Source organism: Hyperolius riggenbachi, chromosome 1 (assembly GCF_040937935.1).
Source record: "Hyperolius riggenbachi isolate aHypRig1 chromosome 1, aHypRig1.pri, whole genome shotgun sequence".
Classification (NCBI taxonomy): Eukaryota; Metazoa; Chordata; class Amphibia; order Anura; family Hyperoliidae; genus Hyperolius; species Hyperolius riggenbachi.
Window position 1 is genome coordinate 270,575,827 of NC_090646.1, and position 27,883 is coordinate 270,603,709.

The 27,883-nt window shown below is 45.6% G+C and overlaps 1 protein-coding gene across 1 annotated transcript in view; it reads right to left on the reverse strand.

Moving 5' to 3' along the window:
* The window catches only part of CNOT6L (CCR4-NOT transcription complex subunit 6 like), a 75,384-nt gene extending 47,937 nt beyond the window's left edge, over positions 1-27,447 (reverse strand). Inside the window, exon 1 of the mRNA XM_068233558.1 lies at positions 26,912-27,447. The gene's annotated coding sequence lies outside the window, so the exon portion shown is untranslated. The remainder of the gene's footprint in view (positions 1-26,911) is intronic.
* Positions 27,448-27,883: the final 436 nt, after the last annotated feature.

Genomic DNA, 27,883 nt, shown 5'->3' on the forward strand with positions numbered 1-27,883 from the left:
TGATGGTCAGTACTTGGGGTAATGATCCTGGCCCTGTTCTCTCCATACCCTTCAATGCTGCAAGCAAACTCTGCCTCGATGTGTATGCTCCTACACAATGGATCATGTATAGATGAACAATTGGTGTAAGACTAAATACACACTTGAGATAAGTCTTTGGAAAAGGCAAGATCACAGACCAATTTTACCCCATTCCATGTAGTATGAGAGCCATACTCTACACAGATCAGTATCTGCAAAAGATCTGTTCCTGCAAAATATCCATTCCTGCAAAATGCATTCATAGTCTGAGATCTGCAGATCCTCATGCAGATTAATGTCTGTTAAACAAGGTGTGTATGAGGATCTGCAGATCTCAGACTGCATTTTGCAAGAACAGATCTTTTTCAGGATCTGATCTTTTGCAGATAAAGATGCTGTATACATTCAACAGATCAGTGTGTCCAGCATCTTGCAAAGAGGTTTTATCTGATGGGGAGTTCAGCTCAATAGAATAGACTGTGCAGAGTATGGCTCTCATATTACATGGAATGAGGTAAAATTGGTCTGTGATCTTGCCTTTTCCAAAGACTTATCTCAATTGTGTATGTAGCCTAAGGCTATGTTCACTTTAGGATGTTGCGTTGTAAAGTTGCAATGCAATAAAAAAAAAATGCAGATTAATGAGTTACCAATGCCTACAGTGGATACAGTTAAGCATAGTCAATGAAAAGTATGCTTTCCTATACCTGGTAACATGCATTTAGAGGTAACGCACTACACTAACATAACGCAACTTGTTACCATGCAATGCCAACATCGCATTGTGAATGTCGCATAGACTTTATTGCAGTGCGTCAAGCTGCGTTATAAAATTTTAGAACGTAGCTCCGCAATGTCCTACTGTGAACCCATCCTAAGGACCAATAAAGATGGATAGGTTTCAGGATTACAGCCAATCAGCCAGGTAGCAGTGTGCTCCGCGCACATTTCAAAAGCTTTGCATAAGCACCGGTGTGACACTGCTTGCCTTGCAGCCAGTTCTGAAACCATAATAATCCTAACGTTTGTATAGTGCTTTTATCCTGTTGGATTCAAAGGGGTCAATAGCTGCAGCCACTAAGGGCGAGCTCATGGGGCCATCCTGCAGTGTTAGGAAGTCTTGCCCAAGGACGTCTTACTGAATAGGTACTGACCATAACCAGGACTTGAACACTGGTCTCCCATGTCAAAGGGAGAGGACTTAACCAGTACACTATCCACTCAGCGTTAACAGCGCTCCAGCTAAAGGGTCTCTCCCCAAAGGACTTGCCTGCTCTCTGGTTGCCCTGAGAAATCCTAGCGATTGGAAGAAATATGTAGGAAGGGAAGAGGCAGAACCAGTTGGACCTCAGGAACCGTGGGTGACAGTACCAGCTTGTGTGTGCAGCTGTACACCACATGATTAGCCAGCAGGATAACCAGCAAACACGCCACATCCCTGGAGGTTTAGGACAGTATGCGCTGTGTATCCTGAAAAAGCGGCGAGATCTGTGCCTGTCACTTTGGCCATATGTTCAAACTGTCATGTAGCATCTTGCCAATACTAGACCTTCAGTTAAGACCAAACGCTGCCCAGGGCATATGACAGCCTAATGGGTTATTATGTAACTGTGGAAACAGGTGTTTGCGACCCTTATGTTAGTCTTGCGTATCTTTTAATGAGATGCTGTGGTAGCAGAGGCACAAGCAGGTTTCAAGTCTTGAGTTACGGGCCATCATGAAGTGCGAGTTACTGGAGGAGAACGTCCTTTGTTTCTCCAGTGTTTGTGACAACTGTGTGAAGTGTCCTTCCTACAGCACTGTCAAAAACCTGGATCTCATTTAAAGACTGGGCTTTTCCGTTTAAAAAAGGAGCCCCACAGTGACCTCCGTTTTCTGGGACAAAGATGGTATTCTGTTGGGACTACCCAACTCAGGGCTCTAGTATCACTAAACATTATTCCAAACTCCTGGACCAGCTGAATGGGGCAATTAAGATTTGACGCCATGGAAAGTTGACCAAAGGAATCCTTTTTCAGGACAATGCACCTGCATACACTGCCAATGTTGTGACTCCCAAATTGAACTCTCTGGGTTTCCAATTGGTCTATCATTCCCCCTACTCTCCTGACCTGGCTCCTTCAGACTATTTTCTGTTTCCAAACTTGAACACCTGAAGGTGTGATGATATGTCTGTCATTAAATATGCTACGGACAGTTGGTTTGAGGCCCAACTAAGACTCATTTGAATGGTCTATAAAAGATACACCTATACAACACTGAACCTTAATGGTTGACATTAGCTCCATATCCCAAAGTGACAGACAGAACCATATAATGCCTGAAGTTTCCTATGTAAGATTTTCTTTCTATTCTATCCATACCCTTTTTCTGGTTACCTCCAGACAGGTAACAGGTAACTGAAGAATAATGTTCCATCTCATACCAAGGCACTGGAAGCAAAGCACTATCTTCATACAGGTACTCCAAGAGCAGCTGACCGGAAAGCCTCCAAATATACTAATACCAGGAAGAGACATACAATTTTATTAGGCTTGCCATTTTATGATGGGCAAAAGAGGGTGTTTAACCACTTGCCGACCGCCCACAGCCGATGGGCGGCGGCAAAGTGGACGCCGAAAGGACCGCAATACGCCCAAGGGCGCTGCATCCTTTCGGCATGCCGGGGAAGCGATCGCGTCATTGATGACGCGCGCTTCCCCCGGCAACTGGCTCCGCCCACCCGCCGTTCGGAAGCGCACGACCGCCGCTACAAAGTGTATAATACACTTTGTAATGTATACAAAGTGTATTATACAGGCTGCCTCCTGCCCTGGTGGTCCCAGTGTCTGAGGGACCACCAGGGCAGGCTGCAGCCACCCTAGTCTGCACCCAAGCACACTGATCTCCCCCCCCCCCCCGCCCCCTGATCGCCCACCACACCCCTCAGACCCCCCCCCCTGCCCACCTCCCAGACACTGTTTACACCCAATCACTCCCCTAATCACCCATCAATCACTCCCTGTCACTGCCACCCATCAGCCCCTAACCTGCCCCTTGCGGGCAATCTGATCACCCACACCATTAGATCTCCCGCAGATCCGACGTCAGATCACCTCCCAAGTGCATTGTTTACATCTGTGCTCTACCCTAAACACCCACTAATTACCCATCAATCACCCCCTATCACCACCTGTCACCGTTACCCATCAGATCAGACCCTAATCTGCCCCTTGCGGGCACCCAATCAACCGCCCACACACTCAGATTGCCCTCAGACACCCCCCCCCCCCTTATCAATTCGCCAGTGCATTATTTACATCTGTTCTTCCCTGTAATAACCCACTGATCACCTGTCAATCACCCCGTCACTGCCACCCATCAATCACCCCCTGCCACTGCTACCCATCAGATTAGATCCTTATCTGCCCCTAGGGCACCCAATCACCCGCCCACACCCTCAGACCCCAGCCCTAATCACCTCGCCAGTGCATTGCTTGCATCTATTCCCACCACTAATCACACCTTGAGACACCCATCAATCACCTCCTGTCACCCCCTAGCACACCTACCCATCAGATCAGGCCCTAATTTGCCCCGTGTGGGCTCCTGATCACTTGGCCAAACCCTCAGATCCCCCTCAGACCCCCTTCCGATCACCTCCCCAGTGCATTGATTGCATCTATTTTCCCCTCTAACCACCCCCTGAGACACCCATCAAACCTCCTGTCATCCCCCTATCACTCCTATCCATCAGATCAGTCCCAATACAACCTGTCATCTAAGAGGCCACCCTGCTTATGACCGGTTCCACAAAATTCGGCCCCTCATAGACCACCTGTCATCAAAATTTGCAGATGCTTATACCCCTGAACAGTCATTGAGAAATTTAGTTTCCAGACTACTCACGGTTTTGTTCCCGTAAAATGCCAGGGCAGTATAGGAACCCCACAAGTGACCCCTTTTTAGAAAAAAGACACCCCAAGGTATTCTGTTAGGTGTATGACGAGTTCATAGAAGATTTTATTTTTTGTCAAAAGTTAGCGGAAATTGATTTTTATTGTTTTTTCACAGTGTCATTTTCACTAACTGACAAAAAATAAAATCTATGAACTCACCATACACCTAAAGGAATACCTTGGGATGTCTTCTTTCTAAAATGGGGTCACTTGTGGCGTTCCTATACTGCCCTGGCATTTTAGGGGCTCTAAACCGTGAGGAGTAGTCTTGAATCCAAATGCCTCAATATGACCTGTGAATAGGACGTTGGGCCCCTTAGCGCACCTAGGTTGCAAAAAAAGTGTAACATGTGGTATCGCCGTACTCAGAAGAAGTAGTATGTGTTTTGGGGTGTATTTTTACACATACCCATGCTGGGTGGGAGAAATCTCTATAAATGGACAATTGTGTGTAAAGATAAAAAAAAAAAAAAGTCATTTACAGAGATATTTCTCCCACCCAGCATGGGTATGTGTAAAAATACATCCCAAAACACATTATACTACTGAGTACGGCAATACCACATGTGGCATTTTTTTACAGCCTAACTGCGCTAAGGGGCCCAAAGTCCAATGAGCACCTTTAGGCTTTACAGGGGTGCTTACAATTCAGCACCCCCCAAAATGCCAGGACAGTAAACACACCCCACAAATGAGCCCATTTTGCAAAGTAGACACTTCAAGGTATTCAGAGGGGAGCATAGGGAGTCCGTGGCAGATTTCATTTTTTTTTTTTTTGCTGAAAGTTTGTGAAAAAATAAATAAATTTACATTTCTTCTAAGTGTCATTTTCCGCTAACTTGTGACAAAAAATAAATTCTATGAACTCACCATGCTTCAGTGAATACTTTGGGATGTCTGCTTTCCAAAATGGGGTCATTTGGGGGTATTTATACTATCATGGAATTTTAGCACCTAAACATGACAGGTGGTCAGAAAAGTCAGATGCTTCAAAATTGGAAAAATCACTTTTGGCACCATAGTTTGTAAACACTATAACTTTTACCCAAACCAATAAATATACACTTAATGGATTTTTTTTATTAAAGACATGTAGCAGAATAACTTTCGCGCTCAGATGTATAGGAAATTTTACTTTATTTGAAAAATGTCAGCACAGAAAGTTAAAAAGTAATTTTTTTGACAAAATTCATGTCTTTTTTGATGAATATAATAAAAACTAAAACTCGCAGCAGCAATCAAATAGCACCAAAAGAAAGCAGCATTAGTGACAAGAAAAGGAGGTAAAATTCATTTAGGTGGTAGGTTGTATGACCGAGCAATAAACCGTGAAAGCTGCAGTGGTCTGAAGGGAGAAAAAGGCTCTGGTCCTTAAAGGGTAGAAAGACTGTGGTCCTCAAGTGGTTAAAGTGTACCTGAGATTTACGGATGAAAAGGATTTTTACAAACCAGGGGCTTCCTGCAGTCCCCTGTAGCCTGTCAGCACCCCTACCGTCCCCTCTGGTGTGCCGCTGTCAGTCTCAAAGTCTGCAATTCGGTATAGTTGTGAACTGCACATGTGCAGTGCTGCTGCATGCACATGTGCAGTTTATGATTAACGACACTTGTGCAGAACTCTCCCAGTCATGGGAGCATGATAGAGGTGCGCGGTTCGAAAAGCACATATGCAGAGGTCTGCAATACAGTTGGATCGCAGACTTCATAGAAGCACATTGGATCAGACCAGAAGGATACTGAGGGAGCTGACAGACTACAGAGGGACTGGAGAAAGCTCCAGACAGGTAACAATGCCTTTCATTGGTTCGTCTCAGGTGTGCTTTAACCACTTCCCGACCGCCTAACGCACAGAGGCGGCCGGGAAGTGGACCCCGCAAGGACCAGCTCACCCACAGAGGCGGCAGTCCTTTTAGGGGCATAGGCGGAGAGATCGCGTCATCCGTGACGCGATCCTCCGCCGGGGATCGATAGCCCGGCATTTAGTCTCCGCTCGCCGGCCACTTAGCAGCGGCGACGAGCGGAGGAATCCGCATAATCAGCCAATCACATGAGTATAAAGGCACTTTGTTAGGTAAACAAAGTGCCTTATACGTGCTTCCTCCTCGCCTCGTGGTCTCATTGTTCCAGAGACCACCAGCGAGGAGGAAGCACTTGCGAGTTGTATAGCGCACACCGTTATTTTGCCCACAGCCCCCCTGATCTCCCACCCCAGGCATCATACCCCCCCTGATCACCCCAGCAGACCCCTGCCCAGCACCCTTGCACCCCTATAAACCCCCCCCCCCACTAACTAGCGGCGCTATCCCTTAGCTTAGGTCCCTAACTGCCTCCTAATCACCCCTGATCCCCCCCGCCTACCTTTAGATCACCCCCAGACCCCATCCCAGACTACCACCCTATATACAGCTACCTTACCCCCTGATCCCCCTCTGATCACCTGTCTATCACCTGTCCATCACCCCTCAGCACCCCCACCCATCAGAGCAGACCCTAACTGCCCCGCGGGGGTAACCGATCACCTGCCCAGACCCTCGATTGCCCTCATACCCCCCCCCCCTCCTGATTACATCCCCTGCGCATTGTTTACATCTGTCCTCCCCAGCGATCACTAACTGATCTTCGATCAGTAAACCCCTGTGTCTGCCTCTCATCAGATCAGGATTCAGTCTGCCCCATGTGGGCTCCTGATCAACCCCCCACCCCCTCAAATCGCCCTCAGACCCCCCCCCCCCACCTATCACCGTCCGAGTGCATTGTATTTGATTGTCCCGTGATTGTTTGATTGCCTCCGAGACCCCACTTCCCGCCACACCCAACCCCACCCTCCCCCCCACCACCTCCAACCACCACCTTCCGAGTGCATCAGATTTGCTTGTGCTGTGATTGGAGTTGATTGTGCTGTAATTGTATTTGATTGTCCCGTGATTGGTGGATTGCCTCTGAGACCCCACTTCTCACCAACCCCAATACCTCTCAAATACTCCCTTTTGCTAGGTAGGTGCTCTTTTTTCTGGGTAGTCTCGGAGGAAAACCCCATAAATTTAGCAATCCACAATGGCAAGAAGGGGGATTTCCGATGAGGAGGTATACAGGTACATGGACCAGTCGGATGAGATCTTTTGGGAAGACTCACCCGACGAATCATCGGGGTCCGAATTTGAACCTGTGGAAAGCAGTGGTTCCCTGACCGAAAGTGATGACGAGGCTTTGGTCCCGGCTAGAGCCAGGCGTACCAGACCCCATGTCGTCAGACCGCAGGATCCGCCTCAAGGGCAGTAGGGTGGTGCTAGCGCTGATGATAGTTTTCTTGGTGAGGCAGGCACCAGCAGCGCAGCATCTCCTGGACTTGGTACCAGTACTTCTGTAGACCCTGGTGAAGTGGTGAGTGCCAGCATGGAAGTTGAAACTGGTACGGTGGCAAGTGCAGTAGTACCCCCAGCGCAACCACCAAGAAGAAGACGGGCCCGTAGTACCCATAGACTCCCAGAGGTGCTGGCACATCCAGATTGGCAATCCCCTGATTCCGCCGCACCCGTAGTGCCCCCTTTCACCGCCCAGTCTGGAGTCCAGGTGGCAACAGCTCACCTAGGAACGGCCCTAGACTTTTTGCAGCTGTTCATCACCCAGGTTCTCTTGGACTTAATTGTGGTTGAGACCAACCGTAAAGCCACACAATTCATCACCGAGCACCCGGAGAGCATCTATGCCCAGCCTTTCCGGTGGAAACCAGTCCAAGTTTCCGACATTAAAATCTTTTTGGCCCTTGTCCTTCACTTGGGACTAATGAAACAATGTATTGCGGTCATATTGGTCTACGAACCCAGTACATCATGTTCCCTTGTACCCTGCTGCCATGTCCAGGACACGATTTGAGTCCATCCTGCGCTTCCTGCACTTCAACCACGACAAAACCTGTCATGAAAAGGGCCACCCTGCTTATGACCGGCTCCACAAAATTCGGCCCCTCATAGACCACCTGTCATCAACATTTGCAGATGCTTATATCCCTGAACAAAACATCTGTGTAGACGAATCCCTCTTACGCTTTACCGAGCGCCTTGGCATCAAACAGTACATCCCAAGCAAACGCGCCCGGTATGGGGTGAAACTGTATAAGCTCTGTGAAAGGGCCACAGGCTATACATGTCGTTTTAGGGTCTGAGGAAAAAGACTCAAAATTGGAGCCGGTCGGATGCCCTGACTACCTGGGGAGCAGTGGAAAGGTTGTGTGGGACTTGGTGTCACCCTTGTTCCAGAAGGGGTACCATCTTTATGTGGACAATTATTACACAAGTGTGGCCCTCTTTCAGCACTTACAGTTAGAAGGAATCCGATGCTGTGGCACTGCGCGGCCTAGTCGCCAGGGCTTCCCCCAACGGCTCGTTACCACCAGACTTGAACGGGGGCAGAGGGCCGCCTTGCGTACTGAAGACCTGCTCGCGGTGAAATGGAGGGACAAGAGGGACATTTACTTTCTGTCCACCATTTACACAGACACGACAGTCCAAATTCAACGGGCAACTGCGGTCATTGAAAAGCCCCTTGTCGTCCACGAATATAATGTCAACATGGGAGGGGTGGACTTCAATGACCAGAGGTTAGCGCCCTATTTAGTTACCCGGAAAACAAGACGCTGGTATAAGAAAGTGTCTTTTTATCTGATTCAATTGGCAGTTTACAACAGCTTTGTTCTCTACAGTAAGGCTGGGAGAACTGGATCTTTCCTTTGCATGGAAGGCATTACGCCTATCAGATTCCGAGTACCCCAGGTCAGCGCATCCGAAGAAGACGTTGTGTCTTCAGCAGGGCTGGAACAAGGACTGACACCGTTTATTATTATTGTCCCAAATGTCCTGACCAGCCTGGCCTATGCATAGGGGAGTGTTTTGAGAGGTACCACGAGCAGGTACACTATTAGAACCTAGGGAACTCCAGACACAGGAGTAGGCACACACTCAGTGGTATTTCGCACATGGTCCCAGGGAGAGGAGAGGTAAGCTTGAAAACCAAACAGGTAAGCATAAAAGTCGGAAGAAGGATCGGTTTCCATGCTTGATATTGCTGATCTGTCCTGGGTTGGCGATATAAGACAGCATATCATTCCTTTCAGCCCAGAGTGCATTACCCGTATAACCAATATAAGGAGTATAGCAGAAACCCCTAATACTAGCCATACATGTAATGATTGCAAAGACCCTAAAATGCCAGGACAGACTCCACAAATTACCTCATTTTGGAAAGAAGACACCCTAAAGTATTATGTGAGGTGCACGGCGAGTTCATAGAAGATTTTTTTTTTATTTTTTTTTTTTTTTTTTTTTACACACAAAGTGTCATTTTCCGTTAACTTGTGACAAAAAAAAATAAAAAATGTTCAATGACCTAACCATTCCCCTCATGGAATACCTTGTTGTGTATTCTTTCCAAAATGGGGTCATTTGTGGGATTTGTTAACTGTCCTGGCAAGTGGGCGGGGTGCAAAATTTTTAGCACCCCTGTAAAGCCTAAAGGTACTCATTGGACTCTGGGCCCCTTAGCGCAGTTAGGGTGCAAAAAAGTGCCACACGTGGTATTGCCGTACTCGGGAGAAGTGGTACAATGTGTTTTGGGGTGTATTTTTACACATACCCATGCTGGGTGGGAGAAATAACTCTGTAAATGGACAATTGTGTGTAAAAAAAAAAATCAAAAGATTGTCATTTACAGAGGTATTTCTCCCACCCAGCATGGGTATGTGTAAAAATACACCCCAAAACACATTGTACTACTTCTCCCGAGTACGGCGATACCATATGTGTGGCACTTTTTTGCACCCTAACTGCGCTAAGGGGCTTAAAGTCCAATGAGTACCTTTAGGATTTCACAGGTCATTTTGAGAAATTTTGTTTCAAGACGACTACTCACGGTGTAGGGCCCCTAAAATGCCAGGACAGTATAGGAACCCTACAAATGACCCCATTTTAGAAAGAAGACACCCTAAGGTATTCCGTTAGTAGTACAGTGAGTTCATAGAAGATTTTATTTTTTGTCACAAGTTAGCGGAAATTGATTTTTATAGTTTTTTTTTTTTTCACAAAGTGTCATTTTCCGCTTAGGGGGGTTTGGGATAGCAACAGAGGCTGGGCTGTATAGGCAGATCCAGCCTCTGTATGTAGATAAAATTCTTCAAACCCACCTCGGGTTCTCTTTAAGGGGGGTAAAGCCCACGGTCCTCAAGTGGTTAACCTTCCCCAGGATTTCTGTGCAAAAAGTGATCCAATTAATTTTCATAACTTTTTCCCAGTAACTTGCCAAAATGTGTCAAGCAAGGGTCTAGTATACAGTGCAGGAGTGTATTAACGTGTATGCAACTCAATACTGTTCACAGCATGTTTTGTATGGACGTGTATAGTCAATACCGCTAGGGAGGTTAAATATTGCTGTGAGGAGTAGTGCCTTAACCACTTCACCACTGAGGGGGGTTTACCCCCTGACCAATTTTCACCTTTCAGCGCTCCTTCCATTCATTCGTCTATAACTTTATCATTACTTATCACAATTAAACGATCTATATCTTGTTTTTTCCACCACCAATTAGGCTTTCTTTAGGTGGGACATTATGCCAAGAATTATTTTATTCTAAATATGTTTTAATGGGAAAATAGGAAAAATGTGGGAAAAAAATTAATTATTTTTCAGTTTTCGGCCATTATAGTTTTTAAATAATGCATGCTACTGTAATTAAAACCCATGAAATGTATTTGCCCTTTTGTCCCGGTTATAAAACCATTCAAATTATGTCCCTATCACAATGTTTGGCGCCAATATTTTATTTGGAAATAAAGGTGTATTTTTTTCAGTTTTGCGTCCATCCCTAATTACAAGCCCATAGTTTATAAACAGTGTTGTACCCTCCTGACATAATATTTAAAAAGTTGTCCCTAAGGTAACTATGTATTTTTTTTTATTGTACATTTTTTAATCTTTTTTATTACAAAAAAAAAAAAAAAAATTCGGAGTGTGGGAGGTAATGAGTTAATTTTTTGTGTAAAAGTAATTTGTATGTGAAAAATGTGTAGGGGGTAGTTTTACTATTTGGCCACAAGATGGCCACAGTAACTTTTTGCTTTAATGCGACCTCCAAGCGTCCTTCCGGAAGCTTGGAGGAAGTACTTGGAGGCTGGGTAAGTTTGTATCGTTTCACAATGATCGCGCTGCCCATCGGAGAGCAGCGGATCATTGCGGGGCTAAGATCAACGAACGGGAATGGATTTTCCCGTTCATTGATCTCCGGGCGAGCAGGCGGCGGCGTGTTTACTAGCGGCGGGCGGCGTGTTTACGAGCGGGAGCGCGCAAAGTACGGATTTCTCCGTCCCTGGGGGTTAAAGGATGGAAAAAGGGACGGAGAAATTCGTACGGGCGGGGGTAAAGTGGTTAAGGTGCATACACCTATCCAATTTTGATTGGCTAATTTCACCACTTTAATGTAATATGACAGCTTACATGTACAATCAAGATTAAATTGTTTTAGAGCATTGCATGGACCAATTTTACCACCTTCATGCAGGGCTGTGGGGGCCGGAGGTTTCAATAAACTGAGGAGTCTGATGATATTTGTACAGACTCCACAGCCCTGCCTTCATGTAGAATGAAGGTTTACCTACATAATCTGCTCATAGTATTCAATATCTGTCAACCCTCATACTACATGGAGGTGGTAAAACTGGTTATTGATTGGCCAATCATAATTGAAAGTGTTTACCAGACTTTAGTCTAATAGCAACCACATGGCCAGTAGCTGGCACACTGCATGAGTTCAACAGATCTACAGCAGGACAGATTAGTTCGTATCTCCCTTGCATCCAATGGAGCAGGGGGAAAAAAAAAAAAAAAAAAAAAGGGACTACCTAGGGGGAGGTGCTAGTGTTCCTGTACTTGGGGAGGAGCCTCATTTTAACTATCTGTCCTGGAACACTGAGGAAAGAAACTAAGGCAAACCTGCGACCAGATACTTTAAGTAGAGAGAAGTCTCCGGATAGTCCAGAGGCCTCACAGATCCTCCTAGCTCATCACTGCTGCCCAGGTCCATCTTTGTTGTGGCTGCACTCCTCCATGTATGAGTGCATCCATAGTGGGCATGCACGAGTTTGGTCTGCACATGCCTAGCAGAACTAAGCCAGTAATTCAGAGAGGAAAAAGCAGAGCAAGCGCAGCTTCATTCTACAGCGCATGAGCAGACCATGCTTGTGCATGCCCAGTACAGATGTGCTTGTACAAGAACATACTTAACAAGTGCTTGTCAAAAAGATTCAGGAGCATCCAGTGCTGGAACTGTGGTGAGTACTGAGGTAATTTATTTAAAAAAAAAAAAAAAAAAAAAAAAAAAAAAAAAAGAAAAGATAAAGGGGCTAATTTTCTTCTGCAAACTGGTTTAGTCTATAACAAACCAGTTAACCGGTTACACTTCCATACCATCTCCCCAGCCCAAACCTCCAGAACACTGAGCAAGCATAGGTTACATTTATTTTATCAACCTGACAGCAAGGACAGTGGCCAGTGACTCAAGACGCTGGAGTTATCTGGAGTCAGGCCTGGTGCACGCCAGAGGAGTTTTTCTGAGCGTTTTGAGTTTTTAAATCTGCTGCTAATGTTATCCTATGTATCTATGCACACTGGAGCAATGAGGTTTTGTAAAAAAAAAAAAAAAAAAACCATAGCATTACATTGGAAAGAGCTTTTGAAACCTCTAGCGTTTGGGCACTAGAGGTTTTAAAAGCCCTTTCCAATGTAATGCTATGGTTTTGTTTTTTTTACAAAACCTCATTGCTCCAGTGTGCATTGACACAGAAGAACATTAGCAGCAGATTTAAAAACTCAAAACGCTCAGAAAAAAAAAAATCTTCTGGTGTGCACCAGGCCTCAGACTGCAATACATCTGATGATAGTTGCCGACAGGCGTATGGTGGATGGATCCAACTGAAGTAATGATTGAGGTAGTCTCAAAAATACTCAACTGGGTTATGGTCTAGATAATTCAAAGGTCAGAGAGCTCAGATAATGTAATTTATTGGCGAGGGCAACCTTCTGCCAGTCGGCGCAAGTACACGTACAAAGTGCAGCCATTTTCAATATGAAACTTTGTTGAGTATGGGTGCAGTCACCAGCCATCACTTTCCATTGTCGTAAACTCAAAAAAAGGGACCAGGAAGAGTAGTTTACTACATCTGAAGCTTACTATATCAGGATTTGTCATACATTGTATATAGATGCATTTGTTGGGACCTGAGTTTACTATAACGATATTCTAAATGCATTATAAGCAGGGCTGTGGAGTCGGAGCAGAAGCCCTTTTTTGGGTACCTGGAGTCGAGGAAAAAAAAAAAATGCACCGACTCCTAATGAATGTGAACTGTAATTAAAATAGAAAATATGATAAAATGTTCCATTTCTCAGATAATAGTCACCAAATTATATATACAGTAATAGCTGTGCTTAGCCAACAAAAAAAAAATGAAATAAAGCAATCAAAAAATAGTTACTTGTGCTGCTTCAATAAAGCAGTCCCCATATTTTTTAAGTCAGATATACATATCTGATTGGGACTGTATATATGATGTGTACACAGGAATCATCGCTGTCCTCTTTCACCACCTGATCTGCTAGGAGTCCCAGTAATTCAGCCAGTCAGTGCAGTCCGGCCGTGTGCCGCTCCCACGGCCAGGAGAGTTCTGCACCTGCGCAATAGTGCTGCTCAGGTATAGTACCTGGCGGCAGAGTGTGTGAATGCGCACTACACCAGACTGGCTCAAGTAATACAATACAATACCATAACATTTGTAAAGCGCTTTTCTCCCATAGGACTCAAAGCGCATCCCTGGACCCATAGCCGAAGATCCAGGTGGTGGAGGACAGCGAGGGACAGATTAGCCTGAAGGGGGCTGGAGGAAGCCTCAGGTACAATATGTATAAAATTTAATCTGTCTCAGATTTACGTTAAGTTACACAGTAGTACTACACATATGCACTCCCCACAGAGCTGCAGGAAATCCACTGAGAATGTTGTGCACATTGAACAGGAGTGTTTATCACCCATAAACCTGGTTCAGATTGTACATGAAGAATGTGTAATGGAAGAATCCCCTCATTCTCCTGCAGAGTACCTGCACATCACTCTAATGGTAGCCATACATGGTACAATTTTTTCATCCAATCTTACATTTCTATGTAGCATAAGGGTAAATTAAGTGAATATACTGAAAAGATAATTTAGGCAGTTCCCTTATATTGCATAGAAATGGTAAGATTGGATGAAAAAAAAAAAAAAAAAAAAAAACCATTTCATGTACCCACATTTACATTAGATAGGACCTGATTGTTCTTTGTTCCTGTCTGTACCCTCTACAAGTACTCTTACCAAGGACTAGTTTTAAGCCTCATTACCATCTATGCAGCGCAGATGGCCATGCAATCGGAATGCAACGCGTACGATCGCACGTCATCTGCGCTGCTACCCGCTGCACTGCTGATCCCACCCATTGACAGTGAAGGGGTCAGCTCCGCTCTTGCGGGAAGAATGCAGGCAGCAGTACGCAAGCGCATCATACTGCTGCGCAGCTCATTTGATGCAAATGGCAGAAGGGCTGTCTATACCCTTCTGCCATTCTTGCATGTTACCACGTGCTTCCAAATGAGTGTATGATGTGAACGAGGCCCAAGTCTATGACTAAAAGTATTAGAGGCAGAAGATCAGTTGATAGCCAGGTAACTGGTATGGTCTAAAAGGGAATGAATATGGCAGCCTCCATACCCCTCTCATAGGGCCCTTTTCCACTAGCAATCGCTAGCGTTCATGCTGAACGCTACCGATTGCTGAATCGCAATTAGCGGCGATTCCCCGACGTTTGCGGCGGCGATTTTGCTATGCACTGCATAGCAAAATCGCGGCAAATATCGCTCCGCCGCGCGTTCGCGACAAAAACGAATCGCGGTAGTGGAAATGACCTACCGCGATTCCTATGTTAAAAAGCAAACCGTAGCGATTGTAAAATCGCTAGCGGTTTGTGTTTTTGCGATTCAGCCAGCGCAAACACGCTGGTGGAAAAGGGCCCTTAAGTGGTTTTAAAATTTCTAAGCATTGGCAGTTAAGAGATGCATTTTATGTTACATACTTTCAATCAACAAGATTGTAATATGCAAGTTAGCGGAGTCTGAGTTGGGAGGAAGGGGGGGGGGGGGGGGGAGAATAGGCGGAAATAGCCAATCTTCGTCAGGCCGCTGTACTGCGCAGTAGAACGGACCCGACGGAGATCGGCTATTTTCGCCTGGAAAGGTAAATATTGAACAGGCTGTCTTATTTGTCACCTGTGCGTTCCGGGGGCTGCAACGAGACCGCGGGAAGCCTCAATAGGGTCCAGAGGGTTCCCCCTACTGAGGAGAGAGTACCCACCAGGGGAACTTTTTCCAGTACAGGTTTACTTTAAAAAGGAAATACAGCAGCTGACATTACTGCTGTCACTTTAGGTGTCCTTTAAGTACAATATATATATGCACTTCATGTAACCCTTTAGCTACCGATTAATACTGTGCCTTTCAATCTGTCTAAACAGTGTTGGAGAATGTAATCAAAGCAAGAGCAGTTATTACTCTCACGGAGTCTGAAGCAGCCTGTACTCTGGTTCTATGATCACAAAGCAGTCTGAGTACTTACACAATGAAAAATGTTAAAATGTACACATATATACACACTCACCTAAAGGATTATTAGGAACACCATACTAATACGGTGTTTGACCCCCTTTCGCCTTCAGAACTGCCTTAAGTCTACATGGTATTGATTCAACAAGGTGCTGAAAGCATTCTTTAGAAATGTAAGCCCATATTGATAGGCTAGCATCTTGCAATTGGAGATTTGTGGGATACACATCCAGGGCATGAAGCTCTCGTTCCATCACATCCAAAAGATGCTCTATTGGGTTGAGATCTGGTGACTGTGGGGGCTATTTTATTACAGTGAACTCATTGTCATGTTCAAGAAACCAATTTAAAGGATTCGAGCTTTGTGACATTGTGCATTATCCTGCTGGAAGTAGCCATCACAGGATCGGTACATGGTGCTTATGAAGGGATGGACATGGTCAGAAAATGCTCAGGTAGCCTGTGGCTTTTAAACGATGCCCAATTGGCACTAAGGGGCCTAAAGTATGCCAAGAAAAAAACGTTACCCACACCATTACACCACCAGCCTGCACAGTGGTAACAAGGCATGATGGATCCATGTTCTCATTCTGTTTACGCCAAATTCTGACTCGAGACTCAGACCTGACAAACATTTTTCCAGTCGTCAACTGTCCATTTTTTAGTGAGCTCGTGCAAATTGTAGCCTCTTTTTTCCTATTTGTAGTGGAGATGAGTGGTACCTGGTGGGGTCTTGTTGTAGCCCATCCGCCTCAAGGTTGTGCATGTTGTGGCTTCACAAATGCTTTGCTGCATACCTCGGTTGTAACGAGTGGTTATTTTAGTCAACGTTGCTCTTCTATCAGCTTGAATCAGTCAGCCCATTCTCCTCTGACCTCTAGCATCAACAAGGCATTTTCACCTACAGGACGTTGTCCCCCCCTTTTCACACCATTCTTTGTAAACCCTAGAAATTGTTGTGCGTGAAAATCCCAGTAGCTGAGCAGATTGTGCTCAGACCGGCCTATCTGGCACCAGCAACCATGCCACGCTCAAAATTGCTTAAATCACCTTTCTTTCCCATTTTGACATTCAGTTTGGAGTTCAGGAAATTGCATTGACCAGGACCACACACACCCCAAAATGCATTGAAGCAACTGCCATGTGATTGGTTAATTAGATAACTGCATTAATGAGAAATTGAACAGATGTTCCTAATAATCCTTTAGGTGAGTGTACACGGTGTCATTACACTACTGAACTAAAGCAATTTCCAGAGACCCCACAGGGATTCTTATACACAGACTAATAAAATACAGTCAGAGTTGTAGAAGAGCCCCATTGTTTATTACAGCTTGGGTGCGCTCCTGCTCAGAGTGAGTGGTTCTTTCTTAGTATGTGTCAGGGCCCATTTCCACTTGTGCGGTGTTGCCGCTGACAAAGTCGCATGCGGGTACAATACCGCATGCGTATTTTACCGTGATTTCGCATAGGTTAGTATTGATGCGATTTTAACCATGTCACTGCCTGTGTGATTTAACATTACTTTCTATGCAAAATTGCAGTAAAATACGTATGACAGAACTGCATGTGATTTCCCTATTAAATTAGCGGCGATTCGCATAGCGGGGTGCGAATTCTGACGGCTCTTCCATGCAGATTTCTCCCGCACAGAAAAACCCTCAGGATTAGTGACAAGTGGAAACAGGGCCATCCAATTGTATTGGCTATGCGAATCTGCATGCGGATTCGCGATAGTGGAAACGGGCCCTCAGGGATACAGTCAGTGCTCAATGACAAGAAAGAATAGATTTGAAAAAGGACATAGAAGTATTTACCAATAGTAAAGCATACAGATGCCAAAATAAAATTAGCGGGTTACCATGTAGGACCAAAATGGGGGAGGGGGGGGGGGGGAAAGATAGCAGGAAAAGGGTAGCATTACAGAGAAGGTAATAAGGACATGCACTGATGAGGATCAACCAATCTGAAACAGTCTGTATGCATGTTGGATTAGTGTGGCGCTGTAGCGGTACATACACGTCTGATTTTTCCAAACGACCGGTCGTTCAGATGTCAAGTCAGACGTGTATACAAACGATCGTTCCGCTGATAAGACTTGTTTTGACGGATCCGCTTGGTGAACGAACGTAGAACACACGTCTGAACGACCGGTCACTTGGAGTTGGGAGGGGGGCCACACTGCGTACATTTTTACACATTCGTGCTGGTACAGGAACATTAACATACATTTTTACACGTCGGTGGTTCAATGCGAAAAAAAAATGTACGCATTGAACCACCAACGGGTAAAAATAGGTGTTAATGTTCCTGCACTAGCGGGAATGCATGAAAATGTACGCAATGCGTACAATTGCAGTTACGCTTCAGTCAAAACCCCACTCCTAATAGACATGCTACCAACTTAAGCAAGGTTAAGGCCTATCTCATTAAGGAGACTGAAGGTACTGAATTAACCACCTGTCTACTGCTCTCATGCAGTGACCAAATGCTTGCTAGCACTTGACAGTTGCGAGCGCAGCCACACTCAGATCCAACAAGATGCAGTTTTTGCTGCTAGGTAACTGCACCACATATCAAGCACTAACATACACTCACCTAAAGGATTATTAGGAACCCCTGTTCAATTTCTCATTACTGCAAGAGAACCCGAGGTGGGATTTTATTATGCTAGTGGGGCACAGAGGCTGGTTGTGCACACTAACACCAGCCTCTGTTTCCCCATGGTGTGCCTCCAAGACCCCCCGCAGTGCTGGCGACACGCAGAGTGTCGCCAGCACAATGTTTACCTAAGCACTGTCTGTCAGCGCCGCTCCCCCGCATCGGCGCTAACCGCGGCCTGTGTCCCTTCCCTCCCGCTGATTGGAGGGAAGTGACGCGGGCGGGTAGCGCCCACACGGAGGAGGCGGGGGAGTGGCGCTGACAGACAGTGCTTAGGTAAACATTGTGCTGGCGACACGCTGCGTGTCGCCAGCACTGCGGGGGGTATAGCAGCGTGCAGGGGGGTCCTGGGGGCACACCATGGGGCAACAGAGGCTGGTGTTAGTGTGCACAACCAGCCTCTGTGCCCCACTAGCATAATAAAATCCCACCTCGGGTTCTCTTGCAGTTACCAATCACATGGCAGTTGCTTCAATGCATTTAGGGGTGTGGTCCTGGTCAAGACAATCTCCTGAACTCCAAACAATGTCAGAATGGGAAAGAAAGGAGATTTAAGCAATATTGAGCATGGCATGGTTGTTGGTGCCAGATGAGCCAGTCTGAGTATTTCACAATCTGCTCAGTTACTGGGATTTTCACGCACAACAATTCCTAGGGTTTACAAAGAATGGTGTGAAAAGGGAAAAACATCCAGTATGCGGCATGCCTTGTTGATGCTAGAGGTCAGAGGAGAATGGGCCGACTGATTCAAGCTGATAGAAGAGCAACGTTGACTGAAATAACCACTCGTTACAACAGAGGTATGCAAAGCATTTGTGAAGCCACAGCATGCACAACCTTGAGGCGGATGGGCTACAACGGCAGAAGACCCCACCGGGTACCACTCAGCTCCACTACAATTTGCATGAGCTCACCAAAATTGGACAGTTGAAGACTGGAAAAATGTTTGTCAGGTCTGATGAGTCTCGATAGCGTCAGAATTTGGCGTAAACAGAATGAGAACATGGATCCATCATGTCTTGTTACCACTGTGCAGGCTGGTGGTGTAATGGTGTGGGGGATGTTTTCTTGGCACACTTTAAGCCCCTTCGTACCAATTGGGTATAGTTTAAATGCCACGGGGTACCTGAGCATTGTTTCTGACCATGTCCATCCCTTCATAACCACCATGTATCCATCCTCTGATGGCTACTTCCAGCAGGATAACGCACCATGTTGCAAAGCTCAAATCATTTCAAATTGGTTTCTTTAACAGGACAATGAGTTCACTGTACTAAAATGGCCCCCACAGTCACCAGATCTCAATCCAATAGAGCATCTTTGGGATGTGATGGAACGGGAGCTTTGTGCCCTGGATGTGCAGCACACAAATCTCCATTAACTGCAAGATGCTATCCTATCAATATGGCCCAACATTTCTAAATAATGCTTTCAGCACACTGTTGAAGCAATGCCAGGTAGAATTAAGGTAGTTCTGAAGGGGTCAAACACCGTATTAGTATGGTGTTCCTAATAATCCTTTGAGTGTACGTGGTTACAAATCCTGCCATTCTGTTACATTAAATTGCAGCCAGAAGATGCTCAGTGGCTGGTAGATGATGTGAAAGTACTTAAACAATTCAGGAAAAGTTAGTCCTTGCCCACTAGAACAAAACTATTGCTCAATGAATACGCCACAGCTACAATCTTTTTATATTGGTAGGCCGAAGGTATGAGTTTGTGCTTTACAATCACCTCCTCTTCATTCCTACAACTCCCACATATACATCATGTGGTAAATATAGCTATAGGCTTACGCAACCACTGGTAAAGAAATTTTGTTTTGAGCCTCAGATCCTTTACATACAAAAAAAAAAAAAAGTCACCAATGTACTACAAGATTGCCATCCAGCCTCAGTTTCAAGAGTGGTAAATACACTCAATCAGAAAGTAACATCCACAACAGGTTATGGTGTTTGTTATTTGAAGACATAACATGTTTCAATGCCAATGAGCACAGGGTAGATCTATAAAAGAAACAAATCTACATTTTTGTGGAGTACATCACCTCCTAAAGGCACATACATACAATACTTCATAAAAAGATAAAGTGCTTTCAAGAGAAATACAAAATACTGTACAGTAAAGAGTCTCAAGTTTCTTACTATAAACAAAAAACTAAGCAGTACACTAAATGTCATCTACTGAAACCCCCCTTTTTTTTTTTAACCAATACAGCTTGAAAATAGATGGTTTCCACAAGACAAGCTGATAATAAAAAATGTCAGTGGGGAGGAAAGTCATAAAATAATGCTAAAATCAAGGTCTTGAATTTCATCTACCCCTGAGTGAAGAGAGCAAATCATTGAAGTGATGTTATCAATGTAATCCAAAGCCTTTGTCCAGACTGCAGCTCACCACAATGTTAGTTTATTTTCCTCATGGGCAAGAAGAGAAGGCCAAAACGAGCACACCAGAGCTAAGTGCACAATTACAAGGCAAGAGGATTGGAAAGCAAGGGGAATGAAACAAATTAAAAGATGGGGACTCGTTAGATTACAGGCCAAGGGTTTTAGTTATTAACAGAATAGTGCAGAACTGAGCAACCATACTTTTCAACTCATTCAATCGAATGATTTCTGGCTGCTAGGAGATGCTGCATTTAATTACTCTTACTACAAAGTGAAGAGTATTACAACAGATGTGGGCATAGTAATTCAGATGTCCGTACCAATGAAATCAGAGAAATCTCCAAAACTAAGCAAAATAAGGCACGCCGGCTACCCTTGGCAACAGATTGGACCAGCCTGGCTCTGCAAACCCATGGGTTTTTCCTGTATTTCTGGAACAATACCACATCTACAACAATGGTCCCTAAAGTCTGGTGTAGACGACAAGTTGCCTATACACTGGTTGATAGTCTCAGCCAATTTGGTAATTTTGATTTAACTGCCAGCAATCTATGTATGATGAAATGTACAGTACAGGGGAGTGATCAAATGCAGCATTGAATTTTCCTATACGGCTGGATCAGGTCATTTAGCTGTAAGAATCAGCAGGCATCTATTAGATGTCTGTGTAAATTATCGGTAATCAGGCACCTGAGAGGTGAGTTGGGCACCCGATATGGAACGTAGCCTTTTGTATACTACACAGGAAATAATAGTAACGCTAAGGGCTTATTTCCACTACATGCAGAATGGATGCAGAAAAACTGACTCCAATGAAAGCCTATGGGCCCGTTTCTACTTAACGCGATTTTTCTGATGTAGATTTTCCCATAGGCATTCATTGGAGTCAGTTTTTCTGCATCCAATCTGCATGTAGTGGAAATAGGCCCCAAGTCGTTTGGGCACCATAGTGTTAGGAATAATAAGAGGGGGGGGGGGGGGGGGTTAGTTTATAGACACTACTAGAAGAGGAGCGTGGGTGAATAGTAAAAACACAGCATCCTGCCCACATTCCATAGGTTCATAGGCACATAAAATTGCTAGTGCTAACAACTCGTCTTCACAGAAGTCTGCCCCAAATTCTTGCCCGAGAGATTAAGTCCCAATCCTTGAGGAGACAGTAAAGGTGCACATACATCACTTGATGCTGCAGCCTGATCGGCCTTTTGATTTGATAATTTTTTTTTTTTTTAAATTGGAAGAGACTGCCTTAAAATGACAGAAATTGGTTGACTGGGTGGATTGGACAAGCTGGAGAATCGTAGTCACAAGCTCTCAGATGTGGGGTGGTAACGGTGTTCCGATATCACAACGGCCAACATACCCCTGGCTGGTGTGTCAGTCTCCCCCCTTTCCATAAAGTGTAAAAGTGCCCCTCAGGGCCCTTTTCCACTAGCAGTCACGCTGAACGCTAGCGATTGCTGAATCGCAATTACCGGCGATTCGACGTCTGCGGCCACGATTTTGCTAAGCACTGCATAGCAAAATCGCGGCAAATATCGCTCCACCGCGCGTTCGCGTAAAAAACGAATCGCGGTAGTGGAAATGACCTACCGCGATTCCTATGTTAAAAAGCAAACCGTAGCGATTGTAAAATCGCTAGCGGTTTGCATCTTTGCGATTCAGCCAGCGCAAACGCGCTGGTGGAAAAGGGCCCTTAGTGTGCAGTGTTAAAATCTCACCTGTCTACTGCAACTCCTGGCCTCTTGTGGTGTCCGACTACCACGTGGCACTGGTGCATGTATGCAGTCACTACGTCACATAGTACAGGCGGACTTAGAGTCAGGGAACCAGTAGTTGCGTCCGCAAAAAGGAAAAACTTTAAAGAGTACAGGCACCCGGGGGGTGGGGATAGGCCAGGCAGGCAACAGATTCATTTCTGATCAGTGTTCAGTGCTTTGGCAGGCAACAAATCCCTCTCTAAACAGGGTGCAATTTGTCTCATGGCCGATGTGCTCATACATCAAATGATGTATGAGTACCTTAATTGCGCATGCGTACACAGATCACTAATATCAGGAATTTGGAATGTCAGGGGTAGATTTGAGGGGAGTTAAAGGATAACCGAAGTGACATGATGAGAGACATGTGTATGTACAGTGCCTCGCACACAAATAACTATGCTGTGTTCCTTTTTTTCTTTCTCTGCCTGAAAGTTAAATATCAGGTATGAAGTAGCTGACTAATGCTGGGCATACACGGTGAGATTTTTCTTATCAATCGAGCCGCTGATGGCTCGATTGATAATTTCCTAAAGGTCCGATCAGCGAGGCGCTGGATTCCCCGCTCGATACCTGCGGGTAGACAATGGGAAGAAAAAAAGCGGAAAATAAGGAGCGCCCGCGGGGGACGAGCGGGAATGGATCCAGGCGCCAGCGGGGCCGCACCGGGATCGAGCCAGCGGCTCTATCCGGCGCATAAATATCACAGTGTATGCCCAGCATAAATCCTGACTCAGACAGGAAGTGACTACAGTGTGACCCTTACTGATAAATTCCAACTACAAAACACTTTCCTAGCAGAAAATGGCTTCTGAGAGCAAGAAAGGAAAAAAGGGGAATTTCTTATCAGTGAGGGTCACTCTGTAGTCACTTCCTGTTTGAGTCAGGACTGAGTCAGCCACTTACATACCTGATATTTAACTTTTAGGCAGAGAAAGAAGAAAAAAAAAAAACAAAAACAAAAAAGGAACACAGCAGATATTTGTGTGCTAGGCACTATACATACACATGTCTATCTCATCTCACTTCGGGTATCCTTTAAAGGATACCAGAACCAAACGGTTCTGGTGTCAATGACAGCTCCACTGTGTAGGGTTCAAACACATACCAGCCGCTCCTCCTGCCCCCCTCCATCTGCCACCGTTCTTAGTGTATTCATGCCAGTGTCCGGCGACTTGATTGAACTGTGACCTGGACATACTGCACCCTGTGTGCACAGTATGTCCTTCCCTCTTCACTTCTGACTGGCGCATAGTGCGGGGCTCAGAAGCACGCTGACCCCCCTCCATGCTGCGTGTGCACTCCACTAAAGAAAGCGTCATATGCTGCCAGAAGTGAAGAGAGAAGCACACAGGGCGCAGTATGTCCAGGTCAAAGTTCAATCAAGTCGCTGGACACCGGCATGATTACACTAAGAACGGCGGCAGACAAGGGGAACAGGAGGAGCGGCCGGTATGTGTTTGAACCCTACACAGTGGAGCCATCATTGACACCAGAACCGTTTGGTTCTGGTACCCTTTGAAGGGAACCAGAGACGTCAGGAAAAAGATTTTATACATACCTGGGGCTTCCTCCAGCCCCATACGCACGGATCGCTCCCACGCCGGCGTCCTCCGCTTCCTGTATCAGCCAGTTCCGGGTCCCGTAGTTTCGGCCAGTCGGCGTCAGCACGCGGCCAATTGTCCGCATCACAGAGGCTCCCTGCATACCATTAAGGGTATGCTGGGAGCCCCTGTGATGCGGACAATTGGCCGCGTCCGCCGGAAGTGACGGAACCCGGTACCGGCGGATCCAGGAAGCGGAGGATTGCGGCGTGGGAGCGATCCAGGCATGTATGAAATCTTTTTTTCTTTTTCGATGTCTGGTGTCTCTGGTTCCCTTTAAAGCAATATAACGGCGATCTGAAAAATATAAATATGGAGCAGGAAGGATCTGGATCCCATAGATCCGCTCTCCTCCATCCCACCAATGCCCCCAGTTGAATTTCCACACTTCGGGACTCCTTGGCAGGCTGCAAAAGCCCTCACAGAGTGCTTGTGAAGATGGGTGCATATGAGAACCCAGATCAGCTTGTCTTCAGAAGTACTCAGGGATGCAAGTACTACCGAAGACTTCTTAGAGGGCCAAAGAGTGATTCAACCAAGCTGGTCGAAGAACTTTACTGGAGCCCAAAGTTACAGAGAGGACTGGAAGGCTGCCATGCATAATTGAGCAACTCCTTCAGAGCCTCAGTATTGTTTTAAGTTGCATACACACACAATCAAATTCCAACAGAAATCAGGATCTGCTCTCTAAGGAGACAATTCCAGGCGCAAGCTTATTCAGACACATTGCGACACTAAATTGGAGAGATGTACTAATTTTAATGAGATGGAAGAAAGGACAGCATGTTGCACAATGGAGCGGCTTCTGAAGAGTGGTGTAAGGAGGAGGAACGACGGGCTTGTTAGTCAACTAGAGATCCAGGGGGCAGCTGTACATGTTATGCCTGGTACACACACCATGCAATTTCTCATCACATTGATCATCAAACCAATTTCCAATAATTTTTCTGATCACGTCTATACAAAATTGATCAGAAGACAGATCAGACGTGTTGGAAATCATTGGTTCGACTGTCAATCTGACGGGAAATCGCATAGTGTGTACCAGGCATTGCTTTCTCAGCAGAGAGGGGACCAAGGCATCCCAAATGTACAAGTTTTTAGTTTATATGATTTTTATCAGCTTCATTTACACACAATGGGCTCTATCCTCAAAGACTTCCCGCATGCGGTAAAGTACATGCGGGAAGTTTGCGACCAAAATACCGTCAAGCTGACATTCTCAAAATGTTCCGCATGTTTTTCCGCATGCGGAAAAAGTGCGGGATTCATGCGGAAAAATTTCCGCAAAAGTCGGTATTTTCCGCAATAAAAAAAAAATCAATTCTCAAAAATGTTCAGGCGCATCATTTAGTCGTTATTTACCGATTTTTTATCACCTACAAATAGTAGGTGATATATTCCGCATCCCATTGACTTTAATGAAGTGTGGAGGCTTAAGGGCTGTGCTTGGTGGACTTTAATATTTTTTTTTTTAAACACTTTTTCATGCGACCTTTTTACCGCATGATTCCCGCATGAATAATGTCTGTTTCCACATCTTTTTTCCCGCATGCGGAAAATATTAGTTAATGAGGAAAAAATGCGGAGTTTACCGGTAAAATTTTGCTCTTTGTGAATAGAGCCTATTACCCTGACAAACAGACAGACAAGTATTAGACCCGGTTTACATTGGCAGAAAAAAAAAAAAGTCTGCTCGCAGATCGTAATGTATGCGAACGGATCCAACCTATGGATGCATTGTCAATTGGCCAGCTTGAACGGATCCATTCCGCATGATATGTGCGATTTATCCGGACCGCTGAGTGGAACAGAAACGGATGCTAAAGCACTGCATTGAGAAACTGATCTTTTAATCACACTGGCTACAAAACAGATAGTTATAGCCAGCACAAATCTACTTTGGCGATGACGTTCTGGATATATGGGTAAATGGAACTGCACTGACAAAACAAACAGATCCATTTCCCAGAAAGGGCCAGCATGAACCAGCCCTTATGTCGGGAATACACGGGTCGACCCCAGCCGCGTCCGGATCGATTACCGCTCGCCCCTGCTTCCTTATCAGCGCTCGATTCCCTGCCATTGTCCACAGACGGGAATCGAGCGGGCGGGGGGTCAAGTGGCTTGATCAGGCCAGCTGAATATTATCAGCTGATACACAGTACAGAAACGTACCATGTATCCCCAGCATTAGGCCTGGAACCCACTACAAAACGCTATCGCTAATCGCAATCACCAGCATTTTGTATGAGCAGTTTGTAAGCGATTTCATGAGCGTTTTAGGGAGCGCTTTTAAAAAGTGTATCAATGTGCCAGTGGTTGTGTAGCAATTAGCGTTTTAAAGTCTGATTGGGGGACTAGGGGTGGCTGGCTGGTCAAACTCTGGTTATTTGAGCTCAAAACTTTCTAACCCTGTGCACAGTTCTGGTGTGCCTTTGTGCCAAACTCATATATTGGAAAACATTAAAAGTCGAACTTTAAGCTCATCTTTGCTTATTCAGCTTTGCCTTGTTACCATATTCTTAAGTTAGCTACAGTCTTAAAAAAAGTTCTTTGTAATCCTATTTGTTAAAGAAGAGGCTACAGTGCTGTCCTCATTAGCTTATCTGTAGTCTCCTGAAGACAGATTGTACCAAAGAATTAAGCCAATAAAGCAAAGTGAAGTGAAAGAAAAGGCTACATACACCATACATGATAGGGAGCAGAGAGGAGTTTGGGGTGTCCCCTCTTCACTCACACTCTCCACACGGGAAGTAAAGCGTGGCAAGGCCGCAGTCGGGGGGAGGGGGTTAATAAGAGAAGACCTGGGTGCCCCTCCAGTCATGTGGCAGCTAAACAAAGCGGAAGGCCGCCGCTCAGCTTACCTGCATGCAGCACCTCCGGGCTGTGCGGGCTCACTCCTCCGGCAAGGCCTGGCTCTAGCTGCCTGGGGCTGGGGGCTGAGCGGGAGCCGCTAGACAGTAAATACATGCAGGCAACAGGAGGGGAGGGGGAGACTGGCCGAGCTCAGCTCTCCTCGGTCGGTGCGATGTATCCCCAGCTGCTCGTATCCTCCGAGCTCTCTCCCAATACTGCGTAGGCTTCGGCGTCTCTTCGAGATATTTATACCAGCTGCCCGCTAACTAGCTTGGCTGAGCTAAAGAATCAGGGTGAGAAGGATGTGTGTGTACACTGAGGGGGGAGAAAAGGGGCGTGCGCAGGCCGAGGCGGGCCCTTGTGATGATGATGATGGGGAGAACAGAGGAAGAGGAGGGGACACGGCCCGCCGGCCCGGAGCTTCACCTTCTACTATTATTAGCCTGTTGAGGCTCTCTTGTCTGCCCAGCGCTGTAAACAAGGCATGGAGCAGGCAGCACGAGGGTGCCAGTCCGGAGGACAACTCTGTTCTGAGAATTCGGGGGGTTACGTCACCTGTCACTAAGGGAGCACAAAATGGCAGCATGCCGGAAATGGAGTTGTGTGGGATGTAAACAGTCAACAATCATTATGTTATTGTTCTGTTCCGAGAATTACAGTGATTGAGTTTGCACGGGTAGTTACATTCCGTGTATAAAGTATTATTTTTGTTGAAGAGGAAGCAGTCAAAAAAGGAAATGTGCTTGGAAATTTACTGAATACACGACAGGTATAATTTCCATTGAATAACTATGATATTTTTGTCTAAGTAGCACATTGATCATATGTAGAATATTACTGGATTCTTCAGATTTTTAAAGGGTACTGCTAGGAAACATATAAACTAATGGAACCATTCAAATACTCCTCCTGGTATTGTTTAGAACAAATAGACACCCTTGGACACTTTGAACTGTCTCACTGAAGTAAATCTTAAGGAT